The sequence below is a fragment of the Mirounga angustirostris genome, unplaced genomic scaffold (assembly GCF_029215605.1).
Source record: "Mirounga angustirostris isolate CCGP_5_RB_7025 unplaced genomic scaffold, mMirAng1.0.hap1 SCAF_1, whole genome shotgun sequence".
NCBI lineage: Eukaryota > Metazoa > Chordata > Mammalia > Carnivora > Phocidae > Mirounga > Mirounga angustirostris.
The window spans coordinates 82943628-82956364 of NW_026991709.1; the positions used below are offsets into that span (position 1 = coordinate 82943628).

The 12737-nt window shown below is 36.7% G+C and overlaps 1 pseudogene; it reads right to left on the reverse strand.

Moving 5' to 3' along the window:
• Positions 1-1308: 1308 nt before the first annotated feature.
• Positions 1309-1448, reverse strand: LOC123835043 (small nucleolar RNA SNORA72; annotated as a pseudogene).
• Between the last annotated feature and the right edge of the window lie 11289 nt (positions 1449-12737).

The window sequence follows — 12737 nt, forward strand, 5'->3', positions numbered from 1 at the left end:
ACTACTTTACAAAATGTGTAGTTTCTGCCACAGAAGACAGTCTTGCTTCAAAATCTGAAGTGTCTCCCTACTGTAGCTTTTGTTTATCATTTTCCAAAGATCTCACACTTGTGCTCACCATGGTTGCATGTATTTACCATGAATACCCCTGGTGCCATCTAATTTGTTGGATTATATAGTCTGGAGGGTAGGGCATCTTGTAGTGCAGACTTGACTTATTGCTGAGCCTTCTTTTTGGTCTGGGATCCATTAGAATTTGTCAGTCTTCCGACTGTCCAACAAATAAATCAGAGTGGTATTCCTAAGAGCAGTATGTGCTGTCTCCAAAATTCAAGTACTATGTCTTTTTCTTAGTGATAGGGCATGCAAGATGCAACAATTTTTCCTTTATTTTAAAGGGGATATCCTGACATGCTCCAGATTATTGAACTCCTAAACACTTTATTAAATAAAATAAAGCAAGTATAGTGAGATGTTAATTATAGATAGAATCTAGGTGTTGATATTCAAGGATTTGCTGTAAAATTATTTCAACTTTTTTATGTGTTTGAAAATTTTCATAATAAAACATTGAAAAAACATTTTTTATTTATCATAAGAAAACCTTACTAATGTGTCGGGTCCCTGAATCTTTATAGGGTTTCTCGTCTACCTTGTGATATGCATGTGTCTAAATAGAAGAGCCAGAGTACTTACCAGTTGTGGCTCACCAGCCTAATTAGTATAACCTCATTAAGTGAACTAGTGTGATGCTCTATGGAATATCAAGATGATCAAAGTTCTTCTGGACTTGATTGTAACAGAATAGGAGGCTTAATATATAGCCCTATGACAAGACCAGGAATGTGTACTCTTATCCTTTTCATATGAATGTGAAATGCTTGTGATCATCCTTCAGGATGAGATTGAATAAAACACATTGGCTCAATGAACACTAAGTGCCAGAGGCTATGTTTACCTGTTCCAGGAAAGATACCACATCCAGCAAAGCAACTGAGATTGTGGCTTCCACTTGGTTAAGTTTGAGTAGTCTACTGTTATCATTCACATTTCATTTGCATTTTGCATGGGCCAAACAGATTAATTTCTTAGGGATGTGAAAAGACTGACCTCCCCTGCCTTTTTTGTTTGTGTGTTTCTGAACACGACAGTTTTACTATTCACTTAATGACAACTGGTAATCATCAAATTAGCAAAGGTTATCTGCAAAAGTTATTACATTATCTGTGCTGTCATTTCTTGAGGTTGATCAAATATCTAGAGTCCCAGACATTTCCTACATAAAGTGTATCATATTAATCAGACTTGGTTTACCACCAGTCTTTATAAAACCAGACCTAGAGAAAGAACTAGGTCTGGAGACACATGTATGATCTTAATATAGCAAATGTTCCCTGCTTTAAAAAAATCTTTGAAAAGACTGTTTAAGAGCAGTTTTAGGTTCACAGCAAAATTAAGCAGACAATATGGAGGTGTCCTACCTATATACCTCCTGCCCCTACACAGGCACAGCCTACCCCATTATCAACATCCCCCACCAGAGTGGTACTTTTGTTATAATCAATGAATCTACATTGGCACATTATTATACAAAGCCCATAGTTTACATTAGGATTCGCTCATTGTGAACATTTTATAGGTTTTGATAATGTAGAATGACATATTATTTACTATTGTGGTATCATACAGATTAGTTTCAGCGCCCTAAAAATTCTCTGTGCTCAGCCTATCCATCCCTCCCTCCCTGCTGGCACTGGTAACCATTAATATTTTTACTGTCTTCATAGTTTTGTCTTTTCCAGAATGTCCTATAATTGGAATAATATAGAATGTAGACTTTTCCATATTGTTCTCTTTCCCTTAGTAACATCCATTTATGATTTTTCCATGTCTTTTTATGGCTTGACAACTTATTTCTTTTTAGCACTGAATAATATTTCATAGTTTGGGTTTACCATAGTTTATTTATCCTCTCACCTATTGAAGAACATCTTGGTTGCTTCCAAGTTTTGGCAACTATGAATAAAGTGTCTATAAATGAATGTTAAGTTTACAATCCATTTTGGTAATTACCAAGGAGTACTATTGCTGCGTGATAAGTTAAGATATGTTTAGTTTTGTAAGAAACTGTCAAACTGTCTTCCAAAGTGGCTGTATTAATTTGCATTCCTACCAGCAGTGAATGAGAACTTCTGTTGCTCCACATCCTTGCCAGCATTTGGTATTGTCAGTGTTTTTGATTTTTGCCATTCTGATAGGTGTAAGTGATATCTTGTTTTATTTCAATTCCTTAATGACATACGATGTTGGGCATCTTTTCATATGCTTATTTGCAATCTCCATATCTTTCTTGGTAAAATGTCTTTTCAGGTTTTTGCCCATGATTTAATTGAGTTGATTGGTTTTTTAGTTGTTGAATTTTAAAAGTTCTTTGTATATTTTAGGTAATAGTCCCTTATCAGATATCTTTTTTGTGATATTTTCTTCCAGTCTGTGACTTTTTTTTCATTCTCTTGACCCTTACCTTCTAAGAGTCATTTATGGTGGCACTAATCTCTTCAATTCCTCCACGGATGTTGCATTACTTCTAATTTACTATCTTAGCCAGGAGATGGGGTGCAGTTGCAGGAGCTTCCACTTGGCCCTGTTTACCATAATGGCTTTTACTCCACATGTTAGGGAACCAGTGAAAGGATTCTAACAGCTTCTAAATGTATGCATTTAGGGATGGGGGAAATTACAAGTGAACACTTGAGTCCACTGGATTCACTGTGAATTGATCTTTAGTTAATTCTTTTAAAATAGTAAATGCACACTAAGGAAAAGAGAACCCTTAGAACTTTGAAGGCCAGGTGGATGTAGACCATGAGCTGTCACTCATACCATAAGACCCAAGATGCCATGATGGCTCTGTGGAATGCTTGGGCTTAAGGATTTCAGGTGATAGTTAAGCGTCAGTTTCTCCCTATAACATGGAAATAGTAATTACACCTACTTCATGAAGTTGTAATGAGAATTAAATAAAGAAGATAATGCTGGCATTTAGTATGTTCTCAATTCATGCTGGTTACAGTGCTAATGCTAGAGTTAATGCTGCCTATTTTAAAAATATAGTTTTTAGAACTAGCTCTGTGAGGGAGTGCTGAATAATGTAAGGAGAAGAATGAGATACAGAATAAGAAAGAGAAGCTGAAGGGAAAAGAGAGGAAAAAAATGAAAAAAAAAAGAATAAAGAGAGAAGAAAAAGGAAGAGAAAGAGATAAAGAAAAAGAAAAAGAAAAAAGACAAAAATTAAGAAAAAAAGAGAAGATTTCAACTATCTGTATGCTATGAACAGAGGTACAGACTTGCCAAATGCTGTTGGCTGTCAAAAGTTTCTCTGAGTATACTATAAGACTGGAATGCATTTCAACAACTAAGCTCAAGTAACGCCAAAGGCTCAGGTTTAGAACCATAGTCATGATTATCTTCAATGCCAGTTATCTATTGCTGCCTAGTAAAAATCATTCCACACTAAACTGGCTTACAAAAAATAATGTATTATTAGTTCTCATATTTCTGGGGACTGACTGTGCTCAGCTGGACGGTTCTTGTTTGGGGTCTTTCATACAGTTGCAGTCAGATACCAACTAGAGTCATCTGAAGTTTTTTTTTTTTTAAAGATTTTTTATTTATTTATTTGAGAGAGAGAATGAGACAGAGAGAGAGAGCACGAGATGGGGGAGGGTCAGAAGGAGAAGCAGGCTCCCCGCCGAGCAGGGAGCCCGATGTGGGACTCGATCCCGGGACTCCAGGATCATGACCTGAGCCGAAGGCAGTCGCTTAACCAACTGAGCCACCCAGGCGCCCCTAGAGTCATCTGAAGTCTTAATTGAGCTGAATGTCCATGATGATTCATTCAAATATCTGGTACTGGTGGTGACTGTTGGCTAGCACCTACAAATGATTTCTTCACTGACCTTGAGCTTCCTCACTTTATAATGGCTTCAAGGAAGTCTGACTTCTCAGTTGGTGGCTTAGAGCTCCAACAGGGATGAGTAACAAAAAATTTGCACCTACCTTTAATTTACTACACCTGTTCTCAAAAGACAAACCATGTAGGAGACGAGCATGATTTCTGGGTCCACACAAACCAGCAGAAACACTGTTAGAGATCATTGCAAGTGTGGAGTTAAAAAGAGAGCAAAAATTATGATCTTTATTCTGAGGAGACTCAACACCTAGTTAACCTGAAAGGAAAATAAGTGTTGTTTAGAAAAAAAATCTTCCTTTACTTTTGCATTCTAGAGGAGGAACGAGCATTAGTAATGATGCCAGATACTCAGAGGCCACTGGATTTTTGTTGTTAAGCTTGATAGGACTTTTGGGATGAGAAAGATAAGACCTTCTTGGACAAGGCCCAATTAGAAGGTTACACAGAATGGCTAGGTTTCTCTACATTAAGAAGTTAACATTAATTCTGGATTTTGTGGTAGTGACCAGAAGGCATAGGCCTGAGGAGGTACACTCCAAATTTGCTTGGGATCACATAATTATTTATTAGCAAATAAGCAACTTTTAAGTCCCCCTCAATACAGGATTCAATACATACTGTTTATAAAAATCAAACCCATAGTATTATTACTTTTGCATGAAGAAATCTATACATGTTTGATATTTTAAGCACTTATAATTTGTTTAAGAGAATTTGGCTTCTTAGAGTAAATGCCAGATATATGATTCAAATTTTACATGTGGGATTGCATTATTTGTTTAGACTTAAAATTTTATGTTTGATTTATGACATTTGCATGATTTCCTTAAACACTTTTGAAGAGTTTATGAAGTCAGAAAATATATTTAAAGGAAAAGTGAATATACTGAACTTATAAAAACGGCTAAGAATATTTTAAGGCATTTAAATCTGTTAATGGGTCAAATATTAATAGAAGGTCTTTAAAAATGTTTGCTTAAATGTGTTAGGCGTATAAGATTTGTGGGGTAAATTTAAAAGAGTAAGGAAGTTTTGATTTTGTAATCATAATGAACTGAATATTAATTTTTATTTTTTTAAAGATTTTATTTATTTACTTGAGAGAGAGAGAGTGTGTGCACAGATTGAGAGAGAAAGAGAGAGCGCTGAGCAGGGAGCCCGATGCCGGGCTCAATCCCAGGACCCCAGAATCATGACCTGAGCTGAAGTCAGACACTTAACTGACTGAGCCACCCAGGCACCCCTATATTAACTTTTATACCAAAGTAAACCACTGAATAGTATTGTCTGTGCACAAAAGTCACCCTGAAGTACATTTAAAAAGCTCACATTTAAAAGTATTCATCCTTTGAGTTGATAATTCTAGCATATGGGATATCCACTTATCAGTATGCTGCTTTTCAACTGTTGAATCACAGATCTGTACCTCTGAAACAAATAATACATTATATGTTAAAAAAGAAGAAGAAGAAGAAGAAGAAGAAGAAGAAGAAGAAGAAGAAGAAGAAGAAGAAGAAGAAGAAGAAGAGGGGGAAGAAGATAGCAAGAGGGGAAGAATGAAGGGGGGGAAATCGGAGGGGGAGATGAACCATGAGAGACGATGGACTCTGAAAAACAAACTGAGGGTTCTAAAGGGGGAGGGGGGTGGGAGGATGGGTTAACCTGGTGATGGGTATTAAAGAGGGCACGTTCTGCATGGAGCACTGGGTGTTATACGCAAATAATGAATCATGGAACACTACATCAAAAACTAATGATGTAATGTATGGTGATTAACATAACATAATAATAAAAAAAATAGGCTGCTTTTCAGACATTTTGAAATTGTGAATATATCTGAGTAGGTTCGGTCAAAAGAGCCACATTGGCTTTTAGACATCATCTGATTCTTCTCTCCTGGTCTTTTGATTCTGTGATAATTCCCTGGATGATGATGTCTTTCCCAAGTAATGAGTAACCGTGATGAATATGTCAACTTTTTAAAGTTAGACTTTCTAACGCTCATGGGTAAAACATTACACTTCTTGTTTTCTCTCTTCTAAGAAGCAGCTGAACAGACCAAGTTTAAAGTTTATCTGAATGAGGAACAAAGACTGGAAAGCTTTAGGCTGAAGGGATGTGTCCAAAACCTTGGGAACTGGTGAAGAAGGGGGATTACAGTCAAAGTCTGTATGTAACCTTAACTACAGTGTTAACTAAGAAAATCATTATAGCAACACAGGTTGGCGTGTTTATAGCTACTTTTCTTTAACAAAAGATTAGAAAATAAAGGAGAAAGGGAAGTGGATGAGACATTCCTGTGATCACACAGCCTAAAACAGGAGACTTCAAAGCTTCCGAAGCAACCATTCTTGTAATCCAGTGCTTAAGTCTCCCTAACTACCAACTGGCAAAGTAGATCGGAACGGCTTAAATATTTATTAGGATTCCCGGAAGGAAACTTTCAATAGAGGCAATGACCATTGACATACATGGGGGTAAAGATTTTATTTTTCCCACTTTTTTTAGTTAAAAAATCTTTATTTTGAAGAATGAACAACAAATTTTAAGAATACTGATCATTTGTTAGTTTCATGAGTTTTACAAATTTCGTCCATCCACTTATTTACTTATTTTTTTCATTTGGCAAATATCTACAGGCCTCACTGTGTGCAGTGTTCTGCTTGGAGTTTCAGGGGCAGAATGAGATTAGTGGCATTAGAAGCCATTAGAAGTGACTGGTATTCAGTTGGCCTGTCCATTCCGAAGTTCCTCTCAGATACAGCCTTGGTTTAAACTGCTTCCTTAGCCCTTCTTAATGAGCACCGGGAAGATTTAGGAGCTTGCTGCTATTGACTTGGTGAGATGTGAGCCTGGACCTATAGAAAGTCTTCTGCTCCTGTTGTGTGGACTAAGCCATACAATCAGCATGGGTTTCTCTTCCTCGTGGAGTCTGTGACTGCACTGAGATCCTACCTGAGGACTGTTGCTCTGCTTAGCTCTTTCCAGCATCTTTCCCATAGGTCTTATCTTACTTACTTTAGCCCCAGATGATGGATGGGAAGGGATGAAAGAGAGAAGGAAGAAGAGGACAGAAATACTAGAATTATGTTGCTCTTCCAGCCCAACTTCAGACTGGCCCATTGCCTGATGGTTATGCTGTTTCAGCCCATGCCCATCTAGTACCCTCCTGTACCATTGTTTTTCAGGTTCTCTGGTGGCTCTATCCTATCCTATCCTATCCTATCCTATCCTATCCTATCCATCATCTTATCCTATCCTATCCTTCCCTATCCTATCCTTATGGAACTGCCATTTCCATCCTTAGATCTCTCTTTCCAGTGCCACTGAAGTCTGGCTCCTCCTCTCAATAGCGTTCTTGAGAATTTTACCTGTTTGGGATATTATCTCAATAGGCTTTGTAAACTAGTTGTGACCAAAACATTGAAACCATAATACCACCTTACTTTTGAATAGCATTTTGAAATTTACACAGTTCCATTTAAAGTAGTCCTACTTGTTAGGGGCACCTGGGTGGCTCAGTCAGTTGAGCATCTGACTCTTGGTTTCAGCTCAGGTCATGATCTCAGAGTTGTGAGACTGAGCCTTGCATCAGGCTCCATGTTCAGCTCCGAGTCTGCTTGAGAGTCTCTCCCTCTGCACCTCCTCCCCAAATAAATAAATAAATAAAATCTTAGAAAGAAAATAAAGTAGTCCTACTTGTTAGATCATAGGGATGATTGTTACCTCTTTCATTAAAATTCACATTTTCATAAAGATAAAACATAGTGGGGAGAATTTGCAGCAACTGAATTTACCCAATAAGATTTCATTGATATTTATAAATATATAAAAACTATATTAGTTATGTCATCGCTTGTGTCTTACAAGCCAATGTTGCCAGTATAGAAACTAACACTTGAGAGAAGTGAGCAATTTTTGGAAGCTTCACCAATTCAATAAAAATTCATTATACTAAGAGGCATTTTACAGAAAGTGAAATATAAAAAGCCAAGATACATATGAAAAAGTAGTCAAACATATTAGTAATCAAAGGAATGTAAATCATAACAATGAAATACCACTTTCAAGCTATCAGATTGGCAAAGATATGAAATAATGGTTAATAACAAGAGTGTCTAATGTAAACTGCTAAAATATGGGCTTGGGCACATTTCTGAAGAGCAATTTGGCAACATATTGTTTTAAAAATAGACATATCCTTAACACAACAATTCTACTTCTAGGAATATATTCTAAGAAATAATCAAGTATGTATAAAAAGGATGTTCATTACATCCTTTAACATCCTATGATAGTTTATAATATAAAAAAATATAAGCAACAAATGTTCAAAAATAGGAGCTTGATGAAGTAAATGATAATGCAGTCCTCAGAAAGGCTATTGTAGAGCAGTTAATGATATGGATAGATGATATGATGTATTTTAAGTAAAAGAAAAATGTTTCAAAATATTATGTACCATATCATCCCATTTTAATTCTATGTGCATGAGAGGTGAATGGACTAAATACCAGAGGGATATGTGCCAAAATATTAATAATGGCTATCACTGAACGGTTTAATTATAGGATATCTAATCCTTCCCTTTAGTTATTTTTATGCTCTAAATCTCCCTATTCCCTTCATAAATAATAAAAAAAAGATTAAAAATCATTATAAATAGAGAAAGAAGTAATTATCCTAATGATTACCCGTGTGATTTAAGGCAACAGGTCTGAAACATTTTGCTCTCAGGACCCCTTGATACACTCCTAAAAATTATTAAGGAATCCAAAGAGCTTTTATTTATGTGAGTTCTATATATTTATATTTATTGTAATAGAAATTAAAACAGAAATTTGGAAAATATATGTGAATTAATTAACTTAATAATAAATCCCTTGAATGTTAATGTATTTTTATGAAAAAAGTACTATATTTTTCTAAAGTAAAGACATTTAGTGAGAAGATTTACACTGTTCCACATTTTTCAAGTCTCTTTAATATCTGACTTCACAGTAGGTGGCTAGATCTTCATATGCTTCCACATTTTATCTACTGTGGTATCACATGCTATGTAGCTTCTGGGAAACTCCACTGTACATTCATGAGAGGACGAGAGTAAAAAGGCAAATAAAATCAGGCATTTATTGCCGTAATGAAAATAACATTTATGCAAAAATTGTTTGGATCTTGTAGACCTTCTAAGAGGGTTTTGGAACCTTCTGGGATCCCCAGACCACATTTTTAAGAATGACCAGTTTAAAGTATTGCAGCTAGGTGGTATGAAGAAATTAATTGTAATGAAAAGACAGCAATTTCAAATGTTTGTTGCATGCCAAGAACCATGCTGATGGTTTATGAATACAATCTTATTTAATCCTGACCACAACCATAAGAGCCAATTACCATCATAAGCTTCATGTTACAAGTGAGGAAACTGAGGCAAGAGGAGGCCAAGCAACTTGATTATCGCTTCCAGGGCATTTGTCTCCAGTGCTGGTCCTCTTGACCATTACCTACTGAGAGGGCCTATTATCACCTCATGCCATCCTGAAGAAAGATGGCCACATGCTGGAGAACTCTGCAATGGCACCTCACGACTGGGCTCTACAGTACCTGGAAGATGTGCTTATTTATCAGAAAAAGCCCAATCTTACGTGCCGTGGAATGCAAAAAGGTGAAATTCGGAGGATATTGGAAAACATTCTTTCAAGTTTAGTGCATTGTCACCTTTTAGATCATAGGGTCAGCCTCAGATGGGAGCAGAGATCTCTCTTCCTTTGGCCTCCTTGCTGCCTGCCTTTCCCCCCATGTCTCTCCTGGCTGTGGGGTTCCTGCCCCTGTTCTTTGTATCAGGCCAACCTAGTGGAGCTCTTCACTCTCGGCTATTCATTCTGGAGAGCAGAAGTGAGCTATTAGGTTTTGCAGAGAGGAACACCCACCGAAGAATCAAACCTCTCTCTTGCTAACGTTGAGCCACTTTTCCAGCGTAACTTCAATGCATTGGTATGCTACCTAAAAGCACAAGCCCAATGAATTCGAAAAGCCAAATTTACTTGAAAGTTAACTAAGTTCAAAAGATAACTTATTTTAATATCTGAAACGATTTCTTTTCATGTGATAGTTTATCTGTCATCTGTACTTCCAAATGACTACTTTTAGGCCATCTTTTAAAAATGTGCAGTGATTGCTCATTTTTATGACTGTGAATATATGGAGGAGTTGGATACATCTGCAAAACCTTTTGTGGGCATATAAGAAAACATGTGGTCTAGACTTCTACTCTTTTTTTTAAGATTTTATTTTTAAGTAATCTCTACTTTCCAAGTGGGGCTTGAACTTACAACCCCAAGATCAAGAGTCACACACTCTACCGATTGAGGCAGCCAGGCGCCCCTAGACTTCTACTTCTCCTCCATCTCTGGTTTTAGTCACCTTGAAATAGGCTTCTCTATTAGTCCAAGTTATTCTATTAGTAATTACCCTCTTTGCTCCCCTCTAAAGCCTGAAGACTTAGCTGCCATGTACTTCTATTAGTTTTTTTTTCTTAGGATATTAACTCTTGGACTTTAGGAAGCATGCTTCTGATCTTTTCTCTCCTTCTCTTCCATACACACACATGTTTCAGAAGGGCGAGGAGAGTGTTTTATTCATTTCTATAACATTTGTGCCTAGTGGTGCCTGGCATGTAGCGATATATTGAATAAAAACATGTTGAATTGACCCTGATAGAAATAATTCTTAAAATTCCTTTCTTGTTTTCTTTCTTTTCTTCCTTCCTTATTTCATCATACAGTAAAAACTTACTAAATTCTTCTTACAAGCCAGACACCATGCCAAGCAAGTACCGAGTTATATATTTTATCCTGCCTGATTTCAAGAAGCTCATAGTGAGCAAAACTGCAGTTGAAAAGGTAGGTAGTGTTCCTACCTTTTGGGTTTTCACAGTAATTTGTGGAGATTAGATCAAGATAACATCCTAAGCCAAAATGCCACAAAATGACCAAAACAATGTTGTTGAGTGAGAAATCAGTAACTGTACTGAGAATTAAGAAAGAGGGCTAATAACAGACTAAAAATCTCAAGGAACTCCTAAGTGTTAAAACCAACTAACCAAACAACCGACAAAAAAAGAATTACATAGGATCGGATCATGGGAGAAAAAACCTTCAGAAAGTGTGGCCCAAAACACACACAAAAGAGTGCTTATACCCAGGTGGGAATAATTCTTGGGGAGGCAAAGCTCAGAGTTAGTGGTTACAAGAAGGAAGGGTCCCTAGGCACACATGCAGTGTGTAGACGGCGACTCCGCTGTTGCTGCAGGCAGTCCCTCCCCCTTCCCTCTCCCACCTGTGCTGATCACACGCAGCTGCTGAGCTGGCCCATAGGCGAAAGTGAGAAGGCTCGGGAGCCAGAAGGGCAGTGTATTGCTCCAGGCAGGTGCTCCTCAACCCCCAACAGTGCTGGAAGGCCTCCACACTCAAAAAACAAGATACCAGTTGGCTTCGGCAGTACACCCCATCTTTCTCCCACAATCACTGAGGATGGCTTAGAGAAAACACAGCAAGCCGGTGTACAGGGATTTTCAAAGATCATCCCACATTCCTGGAGTAATAAGACAAACAGCAGAAGAATTTAAAAATAAGTACAATTAATATCTGTGAATGCTAAGAGATTATTGTATCAATCAAAAATAAACAAGGAGAGATTTGGGAAATTAAATATTTGTCACAAAAGACTAATATCCTCAATATATTAAGAGTTCTTTTCTTTAAAAAAAACAAAAATACAATAGGAAAATTGGCAAGGGTAAGAGGATATAAATGATTCTTAAATATTTGACTATACGCTCTGCCTCACTTATGGCAAGAAAATTGCAAACTAGAAGTACAATTAGATAATATTTTCGCCTATAAGATTGATAAAGTTTGAATGCTTTGATAACACTTTGATTTGGTGAAAGTGTGAGAAAACAAGCTCCCATATGTTGCTGATGAGAGTAAAATCAGCATAATCTATATGAAGACCAGTTGGAACAGTTAGGCTGCAAATCAAGTTAAAATGCCCTGGAGCCAGGAGATGCACTTCTAGAAATCTAGATGTGCATGCACGCAAATGAAATTTCACTTGCGTGTCTACAAAAAAAATAATTGCAAACTTTTTTGGATTGGCACAATATTGGAAACAATCAAAATATCTATCAGGGAAAACTGGTTAAATAAATTATAGTACATCCCTACAAGGGAGACTCATGCCTTAAAAAGATTGTACAATTTTACATTTGAGAGTTTATCCTACGAATATTCTTGCATATAGGTGATGTACTTGCACAGAGATACTTGCAAAGTGAACAAAACAATTTATGAAAAAGGCTTTTTATTGAAACATTTCTTGTAATTGCAAAAAGTGAGAAATAAACCAAATGTCCATTAATAGCAGATTGATTAAATAAAATATGGTACATTCAAATGAAGAAGTACCTTTCCATTGTCAAAATAAATAGAGAAACTCTATGGGTAAGATGCTGAAAGTTCTCTTCAGATACACCGTTAAGTGAAAAGGCAAGTGTATATTATGCTATTTCGTGAATAAGGAGGAGGAAAATATACACATTTGTGTTGTACTCGTGCAGAAAAACTCTGGAACATTGCAAGAAAATAAAAATAGTGGTTTTCTGGTTTGGTGCTTGAAACTGGGCAATGGGGGAATAAGAGCTAGAGAGTTTTCACTATATGTCTTAATTTTAAAAAACTGAGCAATATGAATGTATTATCTCTTC